This window comes from Columba livia, chromosome 2 (assembly GCF_036013475.1).
Source record: "Columba livia isolate bColLiv1 breed racing homer chromosome 2, bColLiv1.pat.W.v2, whole genome shotgun sequence".
Lineage (NCBI taxonomy): Eukaryota > Metazoa > Chordata > Aves > Columbiformes > Columbidae > Columba > Columba livia.
Genome location: NC_088603.1, coordinates 81,383,053 through 81,406,752, shown reverse-complemented (window position 1 = coordinate 81,406,752; position 23,700 = coordinate 81,383,053). Strand labels below are relative to the sequence as shown.

Here is a 23,700-nt window from a genome sequence, read left to right as displayed (position 1 = left end):
GGATAGCTTTGTCATACTCTGCATTTTCTGTCTATCCCTTTCAAGAGGAAGAGATTAATTAATTCAGGAAATGGCTTAAGTCCAACTGCACATTGTTCTCCCTATTATTTTGTTCTTGTTGTTAAGTACTTAACTCCCCTCTAAAGGCAGTAATCTGTTCTGCTTAAAGTCCTAGAACAAACACTTTTCTGTAAGTGCAAAAGCTATTGCTTTCTTTTTGTAAAGGGATGAGACATTCATATAGAACAATGACAACAACAACAAAAGTGTTTTGCGTTTTTGTTGTTTTTTTTTTTTCAAAATGGCAAGTATTTGCTCACTCTGTGCTTTTTCTGGTCTTGGAAAAAGTATGTCAGCAAACTGATTTAATGAATGAGTTTAATAAAAATCTTTATTCTGGTGAATGTGCTGGTTTTGTCTGGAATAGAGTTAATTTTCTTTCTAGTATCTAGTGTGGGGCTATGTTTTGAACTGGTGCTGGAAACAGTGTTGATAACACAAGGATGTTTTAGTTACTGCTGAGCAGTGCTTACACAGAGTCAAGGCCTTTTCTGCTTCACACACTGCCCCACCAGTGTTTAGGCTGGGGGTGCACAAGAAGCTGGAGGGAACACAGCTACAGCAGCTGACTCCATCTGGCCAAAGGGATATTCCATACCATATGATATAATGTACAGCAATATAAAGCTGGGAGAAGAAGAAGGAAGGGGCAGATGTTTGTAGTGATGACATTTGTCTTCCCAGGTAACTGTTAACATGTGATGGAGCCCAGTTTTCCAGGAGAGGGCTGAACTGCCTGTTGATGGGAAGTAGTGGATGAATCCCTTGTTTTGCTTTGCTTGCTTGTGAGCCTTTTGCTTTACTTGCTAAACTGTCTTTGTCTCAACCCATGACTTTTCTTACTTCTGTTTTTCCAGTTCTCTCCACCATCTTATTTTGGGGGAGGGCAAGCAAGCAGGTCTTTGGGGTTTAGTTGCTGGCTGGGGTTATACCACAATAGTGAGTCACTTCAGAAGACCTGGCAAAAGTCAGGAAGTGTAAGGCACGGATAATTATAATTTCACAAATTATTACAATTCATTTTATCCAGTGAAATTACTGATTTGCATGTACTGAATATCTTTGCCCCACATTATGTTTAATAATCTTCATCTGTATATTTTTCTTCTCCTATATATTTTATGATTTGTACAACTGCAAGTCTTTAGGAGGAAAAAACTTCATTTATTAGAGACGATTGTCTAGGATGTCAAAGAATTTGAATACTTTGCTTATAACTACAAAGTGTAATGAAGACTTATTTTGAGTACTTCCTTGACTTACTTGACTTACATTCTCTAATCACTGTGAGGACTTCCAGTGGAAATCAAAGGTCTTGGCTTAATACATTTTTAACAATAGTATTAATCACGTCAGAAAAGCCTACAGGCAGAATAGATGATGTGAAAGACTAAAAAAGGCAGGGCAAGGGAGTTTTGGGATATGCATTGTGACATAACTTAAAATTAAGTCAGAGCAAACCGATTTTAAGATCTGTTAACTGTTAGCAAAGGTAGTCCTGACTGTGTATTTCCAGCTGCCTGATCATCCTATGCCAGCTACTTTAATACATCATCAGCGATGTAGCGAGGGTCTAAAATTCTTCATGTGATAGTGACCATGGAAGTTAATACCATGAAGTGTGTAAAAAATACCTAATGTTTAGATCACAGCTTTTTGTCAGGGTCACTTTGTCCATCTTTGAAGTAATACATGAGCTATTAATGAACAGTGATATATTCCAGCACAATAATAATAAAGATAGATGTATATGTTGCAAAAATCAGTCTTTCCTCTGTGGGAACTGCTGATATATGCTTAATTAAAACTTACAATTGGAAATAAAAGTGGAAGAAAGGCTAGATGAAGAAGAAGAAATGTCGAAATTGAAAGCCGTAGTTGAAGGAGAAATGGAATTTAGTAACAAATGAAGTGGAGATCGAAGCACATGCAAGGCAGAAGTATTTTAATAGATGTTATGAAGTACAACACACAAAGAGAGGTGATACAAGCTGCCCAGGGAGGTTGTGGAGTCTCCTTCTCTGGAGACATTCAAAACCCACCTGGACACGTTCCTGTGTAGCCTCATTTAGGTGTTCCTGCTTTGACAGGGGGATTGGACTAGATGATCTTTCAAGGTCCCTTCCAACCCCTAACATTCTGTGTTTCTGTGATATACTTTAGCGTATCTGAGACATGTATCTGGAAGATAATGGTTGCAGGAGGTAAGAAGTTTAAGGTCCCAGGAGCAGGTGTAAATCCATGCATGTATGGAAAGAACTTGAGTTAACTGTGCAGAGGACCTTGAATGCTGGATGGCATTTTTGTGCTGTGGTTATATAAGCAAGGTATGAAAATGCAATAGGAACTAAAATTGGAGAAATTTAGGAACATATAATTTCTGTCTTTGTTTTTCTGATGGAAGGACAGTCTTTTGAGGTTTGTTCCATAGAGATTTAATTTAGCTGTTTTGTAGTCATGAGTTTATGAGTAGTTGCATCAACAGAGGATGTAATGAAACAAACTGACCTTTCTGAATTGACTAATTTTAAATGTAGTTCCTGAAATTCTTAAGAATGTACTCAGATTTTATTGATCAACGTACTAAAAATTAATAAATACGAGAACCTAAAATTATAAGATACCGCAAAAATTCTGGCTACAGCTGGATGAAAATATTGCTGTTGAAAAACAAAATTAAATACAAGTAAATTGAAAGCTGATAGAGCCAAGATTTTATCTTGAAGTCTGCGTGAAATAAGTGGAAATTACCTAGAAGAAGTAATTTAAATACAAAATTAAATAGAAAGGTAAAGAATTTTAAAAAATTGTATCTTGCCAAAAGTTTCTAGTACTGCGGCTGTACATACCCAACTTTACTTGCAAGCCAAGATACAAAAGAATAAACATAGGTAAATGCAACTTCTCTGGGTGTGAGTTGACTAACTTGTGTCATGGATGGTGTACTGCAACTGTATGTGCAAATTACAAACAATCAATGCATGTTGAGTGTCCAGATTTTTCTATTCTTTTGTGTATGCAGTATTGTGTCTTCAAGCTAATGAAACAATTTTAAAAATGTGTGGTAGTAAAAAGTGCATTGTTATGCAATGATGCTGGAAGAAGCCTGTTGAGAATAATTAATAAATATAGAAATACCCTTTTTGCAAAGAAAACAAATGTATATTTCCATTTGTGGATTCCCATGGAAACTGCCTGAAAAATCTTCATTACTATACTTAGAATCAGAAACAGCTATTTTAGAAAAAATAAATTTGTACCAGTTTTTCAGACTTATTAATGTAGTTATGACCCTTTCTATGTCAGGCTGATATGCACCCAATTTTAATGAGTATTACATGTTTCAGGTTCATGTTAGAATGCTTTGTGACCGGTGAAATGTCTTTGTGACACGGAGAATGCATCCAACTGCAAGACAGGTGCCATAATGAATTGCCAGTCAAAGGACATAAAATCTTGCTTCTTTCATAGAAGACTGAATTACCATTGATAAAAGATGTTAGTAAGCAGGTTGGCTTTTTGTGTGTGTATTATTGTCATTTGTGTATGTGTTTTGTTTGTGTTTTTTGTTGTTGTTTTGTTTTTTATTATTTAGTTATAGTTCAAGTATAGTTTTGGCCCTGGGAATAAAAGCAGTAATCGTTTAATCTTTCTAAAATCTATTCTGTAATGTAATATAGCTCAGTTACACTTTCCTGAATGACAAATTAAAAACACAGTAGAGTTCTAGACGTGCTGAAAGCTCCCCCTGCTGTTGAAGAGCCATTAAGAGATGGGTCATCTCCTCGGATTTTGTGTTTACAAGGAAAGCTAAGATCAAATGCTGTAAACATGCTAATGGTAAAAAAGTGTTGATTTCGGTGATGACATTTACAGCTAATATGTTTGCATTAGGGTTAGATTACTGTAAGAATCATGACATAAGAGAAAGTCCATAGTAAGGAAGAAGATATTTCAGTTAAAACAAATGAGGAAAATGTTAACAATAAAACCCTTTTTTTTAAAAAAAAAAAAACTGCACCACTATTTTACATAGATATTTGAGTCATGCATGCTTAAGATAATGAATTTATTCTGCTTAAGATCAATTAGCAACCTCTGAAGATTACACTTTTGAGAATTTTGGGTAGTTTATTGTAGCAATATTGTATTCTGTAAGTCAGCTGTAGTGAAATTTCTTGAATGGAAATGGTGTTTGAACAAAGCCTGATTTAAGGTACCTATCTTCCTGTCTTTACTACTGGAATGAAGAAAAACATATATATACAGGATAGATGCCTTTATACCATCCTGTATATGAACAATGTGCTCCTGTTATCCATAAAAGCAAGTCAGTTGATTAGAGGGATACATGCAACTAAATAACATACTTTGTGGAATTGATTTAAGGAGGATATCAACAAATATATTATTCAGAGCATACTGTGCACAGATCAGAATGCAAGTCACACTAGTGCAATAGGACATGAACTAGTGAAATTGCATTAGTGCAAATGAAAGGAAGACCATCAGGACACAAGAAATAAACTGGACCTTCAAATGTTTAATATTTTTTTTTTTCTGTATTGGGCTTCTTTTATCTTTGACAGGGGAGTAGCATCACAATTCTCACTTTTCCTGTGTTTTATTCTCCTCAAAGTGCTGGTCACACATGACTGTCTTGATATATATCAGCAGAACATGTAACAGGATATGCAGGTCTATTTTTTTTCTTCAAATTTCATACTCTGCAGCTATTTGTGTTTGCGGTGGGTTGACTATGACTGGGTGCCAGATGCCCATCCAACTGTTCCCTCACTCTCCCTCCTCAACAGAACAGGGAAAGAAATAGGATGGAAAAATTCATGAATCAAGTCAAAGACAGATTACTGACCAGTTACTCTCACAGGCAAAACGGTCTTGATTTTGGCAAACTTAATTTGATTTATTGTCCATTAAAAATAGAGCAGGGTGGTGAGAAACAAAGACAAAAAACCTGAAACACCTTCTCTCCACCCTTCTTCCCAGACTCACCTTCACCCCAAGTCATCTATCTGCTTCCTCCACAATAGATGGCAACTGGGAGGGCTGTGGTCAGCCCGTAACAGCCCCTCTCCACTGCTCCTTCCTCCTCACACTTTTCTCTGCTCCAGCCTGGGTGTTTCCCAGGGGCTGCAGGGAAACACTTGCCCCAGCGGGGTCTCTCCTGGGGCTGCAGGGGAATCTGTGCAGGGGCACCTGAAGCAGTTCCTCCCAACCTACAGTATGCCCCCAGGCTACTCACTTTGAGCAGGTAAGGGAGAGTGAGAGAAAGCCTTGACACTCTGAAAGCTCATCTCAGCAGTAGCCTGAACACTGGTGTGTTATCAGTGTGGTTTTAGCTGCAAATGCAGAGCGCAACACCACATAGTTTCTGCTATGAGGAAAGTTAACTGCCTAAATCCATCTGATTCAGGCCTCTTATATGTGGTGGTGAGACCTCTCAAACTCTGTTTGGTTGCTTATCTTCTCCTCTTGATTCCGGATTACGAAATCTTACCTAATGTGATGCTTTATCAGATTTTACGAGGAAAGTGTGGAAGATTTAGAGTTTCTAGTATCAGTTTGTAGTTGCAGGCCTTTCTTGTATTTAGAAATGTTTGAGGTTTTTTGGAAGTCTTGATTTGACACTCCATTCCCAGGCTCCATCTACATCATGACAGAAATCTTGTTTCATTCTGTCAGGATTATTTTAAACACCTCTTTGATTTTCAGTTCCCTCTTTTGTAACTGTCTCCTGTTATAAGGTAAAGAAGTTGTCAAGTGCTTACTTCTCCTTGTCCCAATTCCAAGCGTTCACCATTTCAAAGGTGCTGCCCTGTACCTTTTATACCATTCAGTCATTAATTAATAATACCTTACTAATGCAAAAGAAGTTCTTGTCACTGTTCAGCACACTGCTTTAATTTCAATATTTTATTTGGTGACAGCTGTCACTTTCATACATAATTTTAATTTAAGTAGGGTAAAATATATTTTAAAAATTTTGCTTCTTAAACTAAAAATATTCTCTATTGTTTTGAGATGGTAAAATATTTCTAAGTGAGTCATCCTAGAAATCAGCAAATGGGAATCTTGCATGCAACAAAATTTAGTTGGGCTCGATTGACTTAGCTAATAAAACTGTTTCATTTTATGCTTGTCTAATATTGAAAACAGGATGCAGTGATCAATAATATAGCCTAAACCTTTGTCTCTCCAAGGCACAGTCCTTTCTTGAGAATCTTTTCATACAATGCTGTTCTAGTTTTTCTCTAGTCCGAATGGGTCAGTTGAAGTGAAAACTGAAACAGAGTTTCAAATTACAGGTTTTCCTCTGTTGTTTGAGATCTCTGCTTAAGCTCCTTAACTGTAGTCTCTGGTTTGTGTAGTACAGTAGGTCTATACTAACAAAAAAAACAAAACAAAAACAAACAAACAAACAAACAAACACACACACACACAACACAACACAAAAACAAACAAAAACCAACAACAACAAACAAAAACAAAACAAAACAAAAACAAAAAAAACCCCACTAAGCTAAAACTGATGTCTTTTACCCGAAGCCAGTTAGGAAGTGTTACTAGAACCTGATACTGTAGGGTACTATTTGGATTAAGAAAGAGTCGTCAGTCTGTGGCTTAACAGGAAAACTGACTGAGCCAAGACCTTTCTGCCAGCTCAAGAGAAGGAAAGATAAGAACATATTACTATAGGTAAAAACTGAGTTATACAGGTACCAAATTGTTAGTTATTTTTGTTTAAAAACAATTGCTATCAGAATATAAGCCCTGTAAATTCCCATACAGAAGTCACACAATTTTATTTTCAGTAGAAGGACTTGTGCAAGAGCTTAGCTGAACATGTGATTCTGTTCTGTATAGAGTAGAAGACAGGGAAGAAGTAGAAATTATTTATAGATTTCATTTTTAACACAATTTTAAGATAAATTCATCTTGGCAACATAACCCTTTACTCAGTTTGGATTTCTTTCTGACATCAGCTAACTTTCATATTCTTGCAGTTTGTGAAGTTATGTATGAACAGAGGTGAACAAAGGGCAAATTATGGTTAGCCTTTTGATGGATATGCAAGCGAAAAAGAATGAAACTCTATCTTCCATCTTAAATCAAGAGCAAGTGCATTGCTTTTGCTCTCCATACAGTTTCCTTTTAGTCTCTCATTCCTGACCTCCAAGAAGTGAAAGAGGAGAGCATGACCACACATTTCATAGAGGCAGGCATATTCTTTACACCTCAATAGACATTTCAGGTGTCATTTTTTTACCTTGCATGCTAATCTTTCATGTCTGAGTAGTGTTGAGTTGAATAACCCCATTATCTGACCGTAGACAAAAAGCTACTAGATTTCCTAGAAATGCAAATAGTTTATATATATTCAATTTCAACATAATATTGATTTTAATGTAATGAGTTAGCTTTGAATTACCAAAGGCAAAAAGGAAGGCTTCAGATAGACTATATGGAGAAAATTGAAATTATGTCAAGTGGCAATGAAGTGACGTGGCAAATAATTTACACAAAATTTATTTAAATATGCAATTTAAAGCTGCATGCACAGTAGTCCTGTCTCTGACATGTTGATCAAAAGGGTGAGATACACACACACACACAAAATCAATCATACTACCACTAGTTCTGTTTCAGAACTAATCAGTGCTTAGTTTACCATCTGAAAGGTAAACAGGACAATTACTGACTAGTAGACTGCTAATAAAAATCATTTAATGTCTATGGAGTTCACAGAATCCATGCGGAAGTAACTAGAAAATCATACAGATGTCTAAGATTTCAGCTGATGAAAATCACCATTAGGTTTAACTGAATTTATAAAGATATTTCAAGTTTCAATGTGGGGGATGAGTACTTATAAATATAAGAACATATTAATTCTTCAATAAGGTATAATTTCGGACATAGCAGATTCTATTCCTCTCCTCTCCTGAACTGTTTGTAGTTATGCATAAAAATGGAACATGCACTCGGCAACAACATTGTTAGAGACATAGCTTGGTCTGAAGGGTGATAAAATAACACAGTGAGAATCTGTCTGCCATTTAATTACTTTGGATGATTTTTTCTTTATAACAGCGTGGTTGATGTCACTATGTGACTGTCATAATCGACATTACATTAGAAAAGTACTTATTTCCTTTCATTTTCAGAATCTTAAACTGCTATGCACCATTTCAACACATAATGAGAATCAGTATGTGCCTATCGATAACATATTATGCTAGGTTTCAAGAGGCCTAGGTTTTATTAGTGACTGCTAGTGCTTTTACAGAATATAATTAAATGTTCTGTTTTCTGGGGTGTAAGTAAATAAATATATATCATTATAAATAATGAAGTATTGCTATAATTCTATTTCCATGACTTACAACTGAGTTGGTCAATCATTAAGTTTTTTTTTTCAACATCCGCGTGCTTAAAGTGTGCCTATTTAAGTCTTTGTACTAATTCCTTAAAGTATCCTTGAGTGACTCAAAAAACCCTACATATTGTAATATGTCCTTGGAAAAAGCAAAAATGTAACGTTTTTTAGGGCTTCTGAACTCATAACAGTAGTAAACATGTTAATGATTCCAATGACTCCCATATTTCAAGATATTTTCGCTTTTCATTTTTGGACATATTGGAAGATGAAGAAAAGCAAGGCAAGCACCCTTAACTAGTAAATTTATTGGCAATGTTTAGATATGGGCAGAAGGGCTTTGGGCCATGACAGAAGTGATTACTAGGAGAGTGTCTATGTTAATAAAAACAATAATTTCTCAGAGGAAGAAATACAATTAGTGACTGTATTTTCTAAATTATTATTAGAGTGAGGATCATTGATGTAATATTGCTAGAGGAACATTTGCTATCATTCACTGATATGGAACTTTAGTACTTCCCAAGGCCCTAGGTGAGCTCCCCACCAACTCAGTGCATGTAAAAATACAATCAAAATATATCTAATTTTTCTGACTCCTGTGATATCAGCTCTTAAACCAGCTCACATGTATCTTCTAAGGCAGCATATTATGTTAATTATCCTTTAAATATGTTGAAATAAAGTGACATGGAATATCTGTGCTTATTGAAGCTTTTCTATCTTCTGCATTTTTATGTGGTGTGTTGACCCTGACTGGACAGCAGGTGCCCATTCAGCTGCTCTGACACTCCCTTCCTCAGCTGGGTAGGGGAGAGAAAATACAACAAAAGGCTCATGGGTTAAGGACAGGGAGATCACTCACCAATTAATTGCCATCACAAGCAAAAACAGACTTGACTTGGGGAAAAACAATTTATTTATTTAGAATTCACCCGCAGTCTGGGTGAGTCAGGTTCCAGTAATCAGATGTATGACTAATGAAGATTTAAAGAGAAATTATTTTTTTAATCCTTTTTTGCAGTTTCAAACTGCATTTCCTAATCAATTTTATTTAGGCTTTGAAAGGCTGAATGATTTAGCTGTAGCTGAGTGTTTCACATTCCCAGCTAAAGTTCTTTCATTACCACTTTCATTGTATACATTAATTAACACTTTATTGTCTTCAAGATTCTCATAACAATTAGAGCAATCTGAAGACAAACTTGGAAATAAATACTTAGTGCAATCTCTTTTTCTTAACTTAATAAATCACACTTTGTTACATAAAGACTGAATATAATAGCATGGATAGTGACTCTGGGAATAGGCAATTGACTGGAGAAAGGGTGTTAGCATTTCTCCCCAGCATTTTTCGTTTTCTTGGGTCTTTGCTGGGATGGCTGGCTAAATCTTTATATTGTTGTTTGTTACTGTGCTGCTGCATAACTGTATTGTATAACCTTTAAGGATTTGATTTAAAGCTAAACACACAGTTAAACTCTAAACAGTAGAATTGTTAGTTAATGTTCAGTATGTTCCTAAACTCATAATGAACAAGGCCTGTTTTTTTTTTTTATTCTGATGTATCTCAGTTGCAGGAGTTCTGTGGAAGAAATCAATGTCAACGTGCGAGTACAGACATGCTCAGAGTAAAATTCCTTTGAACCTGCCTATATTGAAGCTGTCCTTCTCATAAGCTGAAATGTTAGCCCTAAATAACAACCCGGTTTTAGTAAACAGCTGCAGTTATCCTCCACCAGGGAGTAAATATTCAAACGAAGACTGGTAAGCCCATGTGTGTGTACTTGTTGTTTTTCTTTTTTTCTTTTTTTTTTTCTTCTAATTTTCTGTCTAATTTGAACTCTTAATATTTTAAGTGGGGTGAAATCTTCATTTTTGTTTACCTTGGCTTCTTGGGGCTACAAAAAGCTGCATTTTGGATGCAACAAAGTTTATCAGCTTTGTGAACAAGGGAGAAGATAATTGCAATCTTGCAACATGGAGAGTCTGAACTTTTAAATATATCTGTTCTTTTAAACTTACATCAAGATCTACTGTAGACATTTGTTTTCATCATCTTGCTAATTCAACCTAGTGCAGAAAAGGTGTTTTGCTGTGATTACATTAAAAATCTATATGAAACATAGATTCTGTATTAGAGTTGATCAATTTTCTTTGCCAACATTCAAACCAAAATATTGTTTTGACTACTTTTTTTTTTTTTTTTAGAAATTTTCATCTGTGTTGGAAACGTGGGTTTTTTTTCCTTTTTCTTTCAACTTTTATTTTTCTGTACTCTAAACATTTTTTCTTCAGTGCAAGTTCTGGCAGTGATAAAATTTGCACAGTTAGCATTGAGCAAACTTGCTCTTAAAACTGAGGCATTCTGCACCAATATTCCCATCTATTAAAATTTTGTGGAGAAAAGCATGACTGGGCAGCTTTAGAGTTTTATCTGCATGGTGTGGAACTTGATCTTTTCCAGTGTAAGTTTGAGTCTGTGCCATATGTTAGGAATGGCAACAGAGTGAGACGGCTATTTAGTTGTATATTTTAATTAGACTTGGTAGTTTCTTCAGATATATTGTGTTCAGTTAACTGCATATTCTGATATGGATAAGTGGGGCTGGTTGCCTGTATAGGTCTACTAATTTTTTGCAGTTGTGTTTTAGGGAGAGGTAGTAAGTAGCAGTCTTCTAACACACAAGATCAAATTAATAAAATTTGATTTCAGATATGTATATTAAATCACTTTGACAGATGGCAGTGAGATTCATAAGATGACAGTCCCTAAAACTAGTTCACCTAAAGCTTACCTATATCTCACAATTGACTCGCTGCTTTTTCAAAAAAGCAAAGAGCTCATGAAACAGTAATTCAAAACTCTACATAGTTTGTAGATATTTGTGTGAGGGTTGAAATTGGTTTGAAGTGTATAGCCCGTGCATTGGAGAGCTCATTGTTTCTCAGATTGATTCAATAAATTTAAGGGTTTGGTGAGATGTAAGGAGGAATAAAAAAAAAAAAAGTGTTTCAGGCCTTATAATTAAATACAGAAGGTTGTGTTTTAGCAGGGATAAAGGACAGCTATGTTACTTGCTGAAATATTTAGAACATGAAACCTCTTATTCCATCTTTAATTCACTTTCTTAGTAAGTGATCCTTGTTCTTGATCTATAGTTTGTCCTAGCAGTTATTAACTTTTTATCATAGCCACATTCCAAAAGCATTCTTGCCTCTTAGCAAACACTCCTGAGAAGTTACTTTATTTGATTAAATACCTATGGTAGCTGGGAAAAAAAACCTCACTGCAGCTGCAGCTGTGGAACTGATAATGCACTTCCATCATACTGTACTTAATCTATTTTATACATGAAGCTTTCAGGATAGTGTTTGTGAGTCCTAGCATTAGCCACCTGAAACTCCATCAGTTGTTTGTGTCTTAAAGACAAATACTATGCTGGAGTGGTTGTTTTGTTTTCTAAATACTCCATCCTTGCATCACTCACCCTAGGTTCAGAGCTGAAGTATTTAGCTTTTTTTGTACCTTATGAACATGTTATTGATTTCCTGTTCTTGCCTTCTTTCTGGCTTCACAAGACCAGCAAAAAGTGACATGAATTTTCTCTTTCTATGACCACATAAATTAGTCTGGTGCAGCATTTCTGTTATGTTGTCTCTGGTAATGTGTTCTAATTTATTGTGTGCTAGCAGGGACGTTATACTGTGTAGCATAATGATGACCTTCAACTAAAAAATGTTACCACTAAGCTTTGTGGATATAATGATTCTTTTAAATGTAATAGATTGTTAATGAGGCTAAACTATGGATTTGTGTATTTATTCTAGGAATAGCTGAATAGTGCCTAATGAAGTCCAGAACTGTTGCTGTTCCTTGCATGATCTGAATTTGATGCTGCATGACATAAATGAGCTTATTTTTGCAATTGAGTCTGTTCAACGGAAATGTACAGCTAGAAATTCTGTAACCTAGGGCACTGTAATGAAAGTCTTTGCAGTTCCAAAACACTGAATTTTATTTTTTTTTAATGTGCCAGCAGCTCTGAATAAGCATACACAAAATTATAATATGCACAGTTTAGCTCTTTTTTTTTTTTTAATCACATTATTTTGCTTGTAGCTTACTTGTTTATATCTGATGTAATTTCTGCATGTATTTCCATATCATATTATGCAGTGTTGCAATGCAAACCTGTAGATTTAGTGATGAATTAGAAGAATTTGGTGTTGGTAGCATTAGCTTAATTTAGAAATTGTTCAACAGAGAGATTAATGTTTTGTAAGATATATTCGGAAACAGCTAACTTAGCTTTTTGTTGTAGAGTCAATATCATGCATACAATGGCGTTGAAATCACTGCTTGTCAATAGCTGTTGAGTCACTGTGAATGAGGTATATAGACACTACTAATTTTTTGAAAAAAAATCCAACAACTGAAGGTTTACTTACACGTATAAATCTAGTATCAATTTTCAATTTGCATTTTACTTAAATGTATTATCTATCTATATGGCTTATTTTGCATTTTGTAAGCTTTTAGTTCATGTCCCCTGTTAGAAGAAAACTTTCACCTCATCATCTTTCTTTTGTTGTCATATTTTCCAGTGGCTTTTCTGTCAAGCTTGTACTTTGTGTTTTGCGTCTCATCTGTATTAGTCTGACACTTGTGGTCTACAGCTAATTTTAAAGGCCAGGTATTGCAGTTATCCAGATTGTGATTTGCAGGACAGGGCCATGACACTGAAATTTTCTCATTGACATGGGATATGATGCATGTTTGGTTTGAGATTTGGTACTGCCTATCTGTTTAGGCATCTAGTGTTAGAATTTGCATAAATAGGGAACAGTTAAACTATCTAAAGCAAATGTTCAAGCTGAAGGTATATTTTATCCATCTGTCATTTGTTATTTCCTTGAAATGAAAATGTGAAGCAAAACAGGTGGGCCTTTCCCATTTACTTTAATCATTCAGTAGTTTGATCACTCACAAAAAATTTCCTTCTTTGCCAGAGAGGGGTTGAACTCAACTCAACAGCTGCAGTGGTTGCATCAGAACATAGTTCTTAACATCCACGAAGTTTTATTGCAGGAAAGTTGAACACAAAAGTCAGACTGAATGTGATCTCAGTTTGTAGGAAGCTTAAAGAGATTGAAATGGTGCATTTGGCCCAACTGTGATGTATTCATAGATTCAATTGTTCTTATCTGAATTAATAATACTGAAAGGAAATATCTGGGAGGTGAGCAAAACTGAATTTGTGTTGCATGTCTCAGCTCAGCTGAGAGAAAATGTAAAATAATTACTCTGAGCTTCGTGAACAACTGGGATAAGAGGAAGAGGTTCTTAAAATGCATTGATTTGAAAAGTGCTTACAAACAGACTAATATTTATAGGAAAGGTCACTTTGAGAATTTTTTTAATGTTGTTGGATTTTTTCCTAACCGTTTTTCATTGTAGAAGGAAAAGTAGATGCTGAGCAAATGAGAAGTCCATTCTGAAATTTGGGATATTTACTTTTACCTTATATTTTGTTGATTAACAAGTCTCTATTCCACTTTATTTCCCTGCTCTGCTTCCTCAACTTTCACAAAGACGTAAGCCCAAATTATGCTCCTACTCATCTAAGTTCATAATCTTAAAATTGTTAATATTTCCCTTATGACAAATGTGGTCTTATAATTTTGAGACAAGTACATTCCCATTTGAAGTAAAGTGATTTTTGATGAAGTTTGGACAGTCAACAAAAAAAATAATAACATTGCTATCTACTTGCATTTTCCTTTCTAAACCATAATAAACTACTAAAACATAAATTCTGACATCTTTTATAAGTCTCTTACAGCCAGAAGTGGATCAAAATAATGCAATAATATTACTGGTAATGATAATTCTGGTCTTGTATTTAGCAGATATATCTGTACTGTACAATTCAGTGACACAAACAACCACCTCACTTAAGACTTTAACAAAAATCCACTTGATTTTATTTCCTAGAAGGGAGGCGTGGAGAAACTAGGGGAAAAAAGGCATACAATTTTTTTTTTTTTTCCACTTACTTTTGAGGGCTATGAACCATTTATCATTCAAAGAAGTGGTAGTAGAAGAGTTTGCCACAGCATTTGGAATATTAGAAATAGAGTGCAGAAATAAAATGCCATGCTGTCAGTAATAATGTGAAGTCATGCTCCCGCATTTACCATCTCGGTTAACATAATATTATTTAAAGAATAGACATAAGGAACCCAGAATTGATGAAAAGGTACAAAAGTTGTACATTTAGTGGTATCTAACCTAAGCAGTATGTACAATGCAGGTAAATAATTTCTCTCAGTGACATCCTTATCAATACTATTGTTTTGAAATATTTTGCCATTATTAGGATTTTAAAGGCTTCCTATTCATTCTTTTCAAACATGTCATGAACTTGAAAGAGAAAGAACTTGTTTGGTCATATTCTCTCTAATTAAAGCTCAAATAAAATGTTGTTCGACATTTATAAAAAGAAATATGGTTTCCTGCAGACCACTGATTCATACAATAAGAAGGCTTAATTTTACTTTCTCTAAATCAAACTATCCTGTTCTGTCTTATACAGTGCAGTCTTTTAGAGAATCAAAACAGGAGTATTTGTTCATAGCTATACTGTGAGCTCCTAAAATCACTCATTTTGTTAGTTAGCTGACTCTACATTGTGCATAAATAAGTGTTGTGGAAGACAGAATCTTCCTATAATCATTTTAGATTAAGGTTCAAGGACCATACAAAATGAATCAAATTAAATCTATGCTGAAACTGGTATCATCATTTATTGGTGGCCTATCTGAAAACAAATTCAATGTGTCCTTAGTTACATTTATGTCATAGTTGAAGTAATAAAAAAAAAGAGAAAGTTTTTTTCCCATTTTAAAATAAAGTGGGAAACATAAAATGAATGTTTTTATATATCTAAATGTAGGGTTTTTTTTCTATTTTAATTATTCTATATTTTAGAATGTATTGTTAAACAAATATATTTCTTCTGGAATGCAGAAACCCCATTTGCTTTCTCTTAGAAGAATGAATTCCATAATAAACAATATACAAAATAAACATCAACATAATGTCTAGGTTATTTTTTAATAGCTGGTTAATATGTTTTTCATTGTTGTCCAAGTATAAATTATCTAAGTACTAAAACAGCACCTTTGTTAAGTACAGCTTCTATTTTATTAACTTATAAGAAGTTGTAAGTCCACAAGAACTCAGTTTACACTGGTAATATGGTCTGCTTTTTATTTTAATAATCTTGTGTTCTAGAAAAGGAAAATATTATACATCATTTGAACCATCCATTCTAACAACAACTTGGGGGATTCATTATTAAATACTTAAAAGATAATGAAAGCTCCAGATAAATAATTAACATTTATTTAGTCAGTAAAAGCATAGATAGTGATACCTTAATGCCTATAACACTGACGTCCTTTGGAAACAATTGGAATGATCCATTTTCCATATCAAAACATGAAGCAGCATATGAATTTCTCAATGTGAAGACCATTTCGTTTTAATAGCAGTTAAAGTATATTATCTTAAATGATTTTGGTGATGGGGAACCTATTAATGTTCCTGAGAAAACAAATGTTTTTAGGTAAGCAGAATGATTCCAGGTAGGACTACTAAAAAGGGAAAGAATGTTTTACAAAATTATTTCTTCTCTTATTTTCCACAGTATAATTTATTTCAGAGGATGTTGGTCATCTATTTTATTTTCTTTATTTTTAACTCCCCAGAGAAATTGAAATTCAAGCCACTGAACTAGAGGAGTCTTGCCAAAACACTATTGGGCTTTAAATATATGTAAGATAAATACTGATTTATAGTTTTGGCGAAATCATTGTAAGACATTGCAAAATTTTAAAGCCTCAATAGGTCATTAAAAAAACAGCCCATATGTCTCTTTTATGGGAAATTTTAAAGTCTAATGTATCTTTGCAAGTAAAACCTTTCTTTAGAAGTACTTCACGTTGGGCCAAGTTTATAGCTGTGCACAATAACGTGTTAAATGTGAAACGCCACACTTCCTTGAAATCTTTGTGCTGTAAAAGCCTGAGTTGTTATAATGCCTAAGGAAGCTGATGTATATACTGTGAGGTTTTGTCGTGTTGAAATGAGACATTCTTTTGGTGGTAGATTTCCCCTTGACATCTATTTCCAAACCCAAGCATATGTTTGTCTTAACTAAGCTGTGAATAGAAATTATGAGCTGAAAACTGCTCTGATATTCATTAAAAAGTTCTGAAAACAGTTAGCTATTATGCTGAAGCTGTACATAGGCTATGATTTCAATTAAAATAGTAGTATTTTTTGTTTAATCAATCTTTCCTTAATCTTTTGTCTTCCCTGTGTCATTTGGCACTTCATGCTAATTTTACTCTATGCTCTGAAAAAAACTTAATTTCACCAAGAGCTCCAATGTCACATTCACATCATGGCAGTTAGTACTTATAGCTGCCACTCTACACCCTTTTGAAAGCATGAAATTTAGCTACTTTGATTTTGATCAACCAAAAAGCATCTTATTAAGTATATAGATACTATCATGAAACATCCTTAACCCTGAAGCAAAGCTGGTATTTTAAATGGTATTCTGGGTCAAGAATAGAGAGATCACCTTGTAGGATTAAATTGGTGCTTTCTAAACATGTTAATTAAAAAGAAACAGCCAGAAAAAAATGTCATCCCAAACCCTAGAATCTTTTTTACAGTTATGTGAACTCCAGTCTCTAGTGAAGTTAGATACCCAATTCAGTTAACTGGGCTAAAGAAAGCTTTTCACATGGTTGTACTGCTTCGAACAGAATTTAGTTTGGATTCCTGGGATTTAGTGGAGAGTATTTAATCAGAACCCCAAAAGTTAATCTAGACAGGCAACAAACTCCAAAGAGACTTTGTTCTAACCAGAACTGTTTAATACAAACCAGCTACAAACAGTGTGTATCCAAAATTATTCAGCACTCTGCTAACATTATACAGCACAGGCTCACATACCCCTTAAGAGTTCAATTACTACACAACTGACTCAAACTCATTTGGATCAGATACCAAAACTCTAGAGTGATGATTCAAAATGCACATCTTCCCACTCTATGTCAAAGTGAGGACTCTCAAGAGTACCCAGATCACTTACCAGGTCAGTAAGGTGTCTCGGTAGCCACGGGGTGTTCCTCAGATGGCCAGTCCAAGGAGGAGAGTCTTTGACCGCATACCCACTGCTCCAAGGAAGACCATCTCAAAGAGGGTTTCTGGGAGGCTCCATTTATACCCTAGTTGGATCTAAGCTGTGGTTGTTTATGGTAGTTGTCCAGAAACTTCTCTCAACTGAGTCATGTCACTGGTCAAAGGCCCTGTCTGTTGACCAAGGGCTGTGTGCATGACCATAGTGGTCTATCAGCCTAAAAGTTTCTGTTGCTTCTGGGGTTGGGGGGATGAGAGTGCATCTGCAATACCACAAAAGACAAAAAACCCTTTCGTAGAACAGTCAAGTGATAGTTAAGTACTGAAGCTTATACTTCAGATACTCAATATTCAAATTTAAGTCCTTGTTTTGGTCCTTGTTTTGGTACTGTGTCATTACCTTGCCGTTAGGTCCTTTAGCCACCTCTGTCATCTCTGTTGGATTCAGTGAATGGTTTTAATGCAAAGTAGAACCACATCTGAGAGACACTAAGCTAGCAAACTAGAAATTTCAGTTGGACACTCAAGTAGGCATGAGAGCTTGCATTTCAAAGCCTGGCTTTTTGTGTGACAGAGCAATTATGTAAATTAATGTGCCTTTCATAACTTAGATGAGCAGTCTAACTACTAGATTGTTCAAGTTTCGGAGTATAATAATGTGTACAAATACTTCTCCATGAAGTTGAAAAACCTTTGTCCAAGTGTAAGTTGACATCTCCATTATTTAGAGGAGGTGTAAGCTATTTCATATCTGTCCTTAAAACATAAATAAGAAAATGTGGAGTGGGAGGGGTGCGGGGGAGGATGCGGGGTGGATGAGGAAAGGAAAACCCTGAAATTCCAAAACACCCAAACTACTGTTGAGAGTATAATTTTCTGAAAAGCTTCAGTTCTGCAGCTGGATCATTCTGAGAGATGTGATTCTAATATTTTTCTTGATCACTTCCTTCAGGGCTTCAAGTTCTTCATTATTGCTGTTGAAATTTGCTACTGGCTTTCACATGTTTGACTAGGTCTTCTTTTGGGATTATCCAGTCCAGAACAGCATCTCTTGTGCTTGGTTTATAGATCACATATGTCAAGAAAACATCTTCAGGACACTCCATATATTTCCTGGATGTATGTACCCAACCCTAATGTATTTTCAGCAGATAGTAGAATGAATGAAGCCCTGGCTGAACATGCTGGCTCTGTGTGACTCATGGATAACATGATCTATTTCAAAAAGCTTTTGCAGGAATCATTTAAGTTTCTCACATATATGTCTTTACATCTATTACATATCTATTATCCTGTCAAAGCACATACTTCTATTCTTTCTGTTTAATACATTCATAGTCTCGTAACCATGCTCCTAATGATCTTTGACCACAGTTAATATCTTGCATAAAGGAAATAATGACAGCTGTTTATTTATTCATTCTGTTCAGTTTATTGTAAATCATTCTAAAATCTTACCAAGACCTGCAAGATTTCAACTGAATAAATGCTGTTTCTAACTGCCAGACTGGTGAGTTTAAACAACAAATGTTATACAACATACATAGTAATTATTTGATATTTTAACTATTTTGAATCTGAACAACCTTTAATTTTTCAATGTAGGTTTCCTCCTTCAAATTAAAAAAAAAAAAAAAAAAAAAAAAGTCTGGATCAAATAACAATGAAAACTAAGGTAACCTTTGGTCTGTGTCAGGTTATTTGATTGCTGGGTTGAGCTTGCATATGTCTACTTTGATAAACCATAGGAGATGGTTCTCAATAAAAAATGTAATTTTGCATCACATCTGTTGAGTTCCAAAAAGCATTGTTTTATTTTGGTAATAATTTAAAGTGATACAGACATTATGAAAATATTTAATTGATATTTTGCCTCCATTTTTAGTCTGGAAATGAACTAATTTCAATTTTTGGCGTGGGTCGCATACTTAGTCTGTCTGTCTTTAAAATACATATTATCTTTCTGAAGGCTGATCCTTGGTTAGGTACTACTATTAGCTCTTTTCTTAAGCATCACTGACTGAGTTGCTTAGCTCTCTGAATGTAGTGTCAGCTAGATTGTGAATCACTTTTGTACCAGTTCTGTAAAGGAATCAGTACTCTATATCTCTACTTCATACATTTTACTCACTGTTTTCTTGGGAAAATTTTAAAGTCTGAAGAAATGTGTTATCAGCTATTTAGGGCTCAATTTTTTAAAAATTATTTTGCTGTATATACAAAAAAAATCTAATTTATATACAGGATTAAAGCCTAGATAAAAATAATAATTCAAATAAAAGGCTGGAAAGTATTGTATTCAGTCACAAACCCAGCTTAATTCCAGATGAGTTTCACCATATGTATTCAACATACCACAGTATTCTCTGGAAAGAGTTAGGTGACATATGAGAAATGTCTGTTGTGAATGAAGATTCAGATCCCATCTTTATATTTGTTATTATTTGTGATATATTAGCTCACTAACTCATAAACAGTAATTACATTTACTAACTTACGACATCATGGGAAATCTCTTATGACTGAAATTATGACTCTTAAACTGAAAATACTCTCTGCTTATATAATGAGTTTGATTTCAGGTTAACCATTTGTCAAACACGTATTCTTGTTTGCTTGTCTTCTGCTTTTTTTCTGCTTTGAGTGATGAGGAAAAGTGAACAAATTAAGTGACTTCTTCAGTTACACACTTAAGAAGCTGGCAAAAGATAACCTTTCTGGTTTTATATATACTTATATATACCTACATATATACGGGTGTGTTTGTTATCCAGTAAATTTGACCCATTTTCTGACTGAAGTAATAATCTATTAAGTGTTCTTTGGCTTATTAGATCTGAGTTGTAGCCATATCTGGGAGTTTTCTCCTTTGGTAATTTTGAAATTTAGCTTTTAGCTATACCAGTTCTTAAATACACATACTTCGAGTTGACTTCAGGTTCTTCTGGTTATACCTGCCGTGCAACATAGTTAGTTACTGGGTTATAACATACTTTTACTTTACATGAAAGAACCTCTCAGAGATTACAGGAGGTCTCTTTTAGATTGCTATTATTTCAGTTGGGTATTTTTTTTTACGTTTTAGTTTTTATTATGTTTAATTTTTTATTAGAAGATTGTATCAGCTGTATGACAACTCCGTGAAATAATTATTGTATCTATGACTTATGAAGGGTGCTGAACTACTTTGGATGACTGAGCTGAAGTAAAAATATTCCTTATGACTTTCAGGGTAATAATAGTTTTAATTTACTCATTGTGTTACCTAACTTGAAGTTTCTACTTTCTGTTATTCCAGTCAATCTTCATATCATATTCACATTCATAATTACAGCTACTGTACAGGGATAGTATAAGAATTGATGAACTATTACATAATCTGAAGTGGGGGGGGCAAAGATCAATGATCTGCTTCACCATTTCTGATCAGAGCAAAATTAAACTATAAGGTCTTCCATAGATGAAAGAAAGTACCCATCATACACAGGAATATGCAATATTTTACTCAGCTTTAGTAAACTCAGTAAACCATGGCATACTGCAAATTATATTGTCATATATTATTGACCTTTTTTGTGAAAAAGTACAGTAACTGTAACTTTAGGTACTCAGATATTGAAATATTTTTCATGATCATAGAAAAAATCACAGGATCATAGAAAAAAATCAAGTCTTTTCCTTTTGAACTTTCTAAAGCTGCCATTAAAAAATAACTTTATAATAAAGAGCATGCTTAGACCTATTGTCTGCTTCAAAATCCTAGAAACCAATACATTATTTAACATCAATATTATTCTGTCCTTTTCATGCAAGTGTAAGAGAGATGTGAACAGCAATGCATTATTTCCCACATAATAAATTTTATCAGGGAGATGGTAAAGACATAATTTACCAAGAATAATATAAGCAAACCCATGGCAGAGCTGGAAATGAAGCTTACATCTCTGCATGCTCTGTGTGCATGGTTCTACAAACCTGTGGAAGTTCTGATGTTGATTTTTGTAATTCCTGAGTGAGGAACATCACCTCTAAAATCCCAGGCCTGTGGAAGTTCTGATGTTGATTTTTGTAATTCCTGAGTGAGGAACATCACCTCTAAAATCCCAGGCCTGTATTTGGTAATAAATTTTACCCTCCTTTTGTAAGGTACAAAGGGAATTCTGTTATTTGCTCAGTACTTCTCCTTTCAAACAGTGCAAACATATTTCATTTATACCAGAAATATCTTTAACAATTGTGGAGTAAGTAGTATGCAGGTATCTTTCATCAGTGTGGAGATGGATGGCTGTACCACGATTTTCTTCACTAGTGTGTTTTCACTTTTTATTTTTTCCTACCTAGTATTCTCCTAGTGTCAGCTGAGACATCTTTACAGGGTTTTTCTACAATTGTCGTTCAATAGTAACACTACCACTGGGCTAAAATCTGGCCTTGTATCTTAGTTGAGAAGGATGTTGATTCAGTATTTTGTGCATGTAAAACAGTCTTCCAGTAAATACAGTTCTTTTTAATAAAAGGTAGAATCTGACTGATGTAGTGTTTCATGAGGAACAGAAAATATCTGAAGTGATTAGACACCTCCAAAAGTATTAACGCTCAAAAAAAAAAAAAAAAAAATTGCACAAATTCCTTTATTTCTTCAGCATATAAGGCATAGCCTTTGGCCATGTGATGCAATGCAGCCAAGTTATGTGTGATATCTGCAATGATAAAATACATTGTTGTTATTGATTTTATAATAGAAAGAAAAATTCTTACAGTCAGTATTAATAGATCAATATTACAGTTTTAACAACTTACTAGGTTCACTCTGCCTCTTCTAGGCTAGTAGAAGTAAAATGAACTGAGGCCAGACTGGACTAGAGTCTTCTGGTGAGCAGTATGTGGCTCACAGCAGGCAATAATTTAGAACAAAATACACTTTGCATTCTCCTTTTTGAAGCAGATGTAATTGAAGTGTGAAGATCTTTGTCTAAAATCCAGTAAAAAGAATGAAATCCTGTGAATTCATGAAAGGAGGTTATCTACCTGTAGTGATTACAACATAAAAAGTTCGAGTTTCCTTTGCTTGGGAGAAGTAAAAGTATTTCTCTATAATTGGTTCAAATTGCTTTACAGCTATTTCTTTTTGCTGATTGTTGTCTATGAAAAAAAATGGTGACAAGTTGGTTTTCCTCCATCCTTTGTATTGAAAGGCTTTCATGGAAATTTAGATTCAACACCTTTTCCTCAAAGATGGAAGTGTGTGAGTTGAGTGACCTATCTAAAGTATGCATGTTTACCCTTGAGTTTAATACAGGAAAAGATGCTGGTTTGGCACTGTGTTGTATAGGAGATGCCTTCCAGTTTTGAGCTGTAAAATGCAGTCTGTTGCTCTTGCAGAAAGCAGTCATATGCCAATTCACAAATTTGTCAGTCTGCATCTGTCAAATTCCCTCCCAGTACTCACCCCATAATTCCACAGGGAGAATATTTTGGAATCTCTTGCTTTGGGTTTCTGAACTAAATGTGAATACTGCAAGTTTTGTACACCTTGTGCCTGTGCCACCTCTAAATCTCTTTGCCCCATCATTTATGTACACACAAGAAATGAGCAAGGTTTCCATAAAGAAGGAATGGCTTTTGCTAGACTATTTTAAGTATCGATATAAAGATTAGGAAAATTGTATGTATACGTTCACTCTTCACGTTTTCAGAGGATTATATTTACTCAGTATACAGGTATCTGTCAGTTCCATATCCTTAGGCATCCATATCCAGAACACGGCTGAGATACATTGAGACATTCTTTTGGCCATGTACTTTTTTCTTTCCTCTGAAAACCAGAGAAGATAGAGAGACAGAGTGGTATATGCAAACGTATTATTTGCAGGTTGAGTCAGGGTGCAGACAAGTGATGGTCGTTGTTTTTGTTAAGCCCAGTTGACAGCTAAGTACCACACAGCTGCTTGCTCACTCCTTCTCCTACCCTTCACTGGGACAGGGAAGAGAACAGGAAAAGCAAAAGCAAGACAACTTGTGC

The 23,700-nt window shown here is 34.7% G+C and overlaps 1 long non-coding RNA gene across 1 annotated transcript in view; it reads left to right on the top strand.

Annotated features, from left to right (window-relative positions):
- Positions 1-23,700, top strand: part of LOC110364433 (uncharacterized) — a 109,980-nt gene that overhangs the window by 60,349 nt on the left and 25,931 nt on the right. The window contains exon 3 of the long non-coding RNA XR_002423195.2: positions 10,033-10,225. This is a non-coding gene — a long non-coding RNA (uncharacterized LOC110364433). The remainder of the gene's footprint in view (positions 1-10,032; positions 10,226-23,700) is intronic.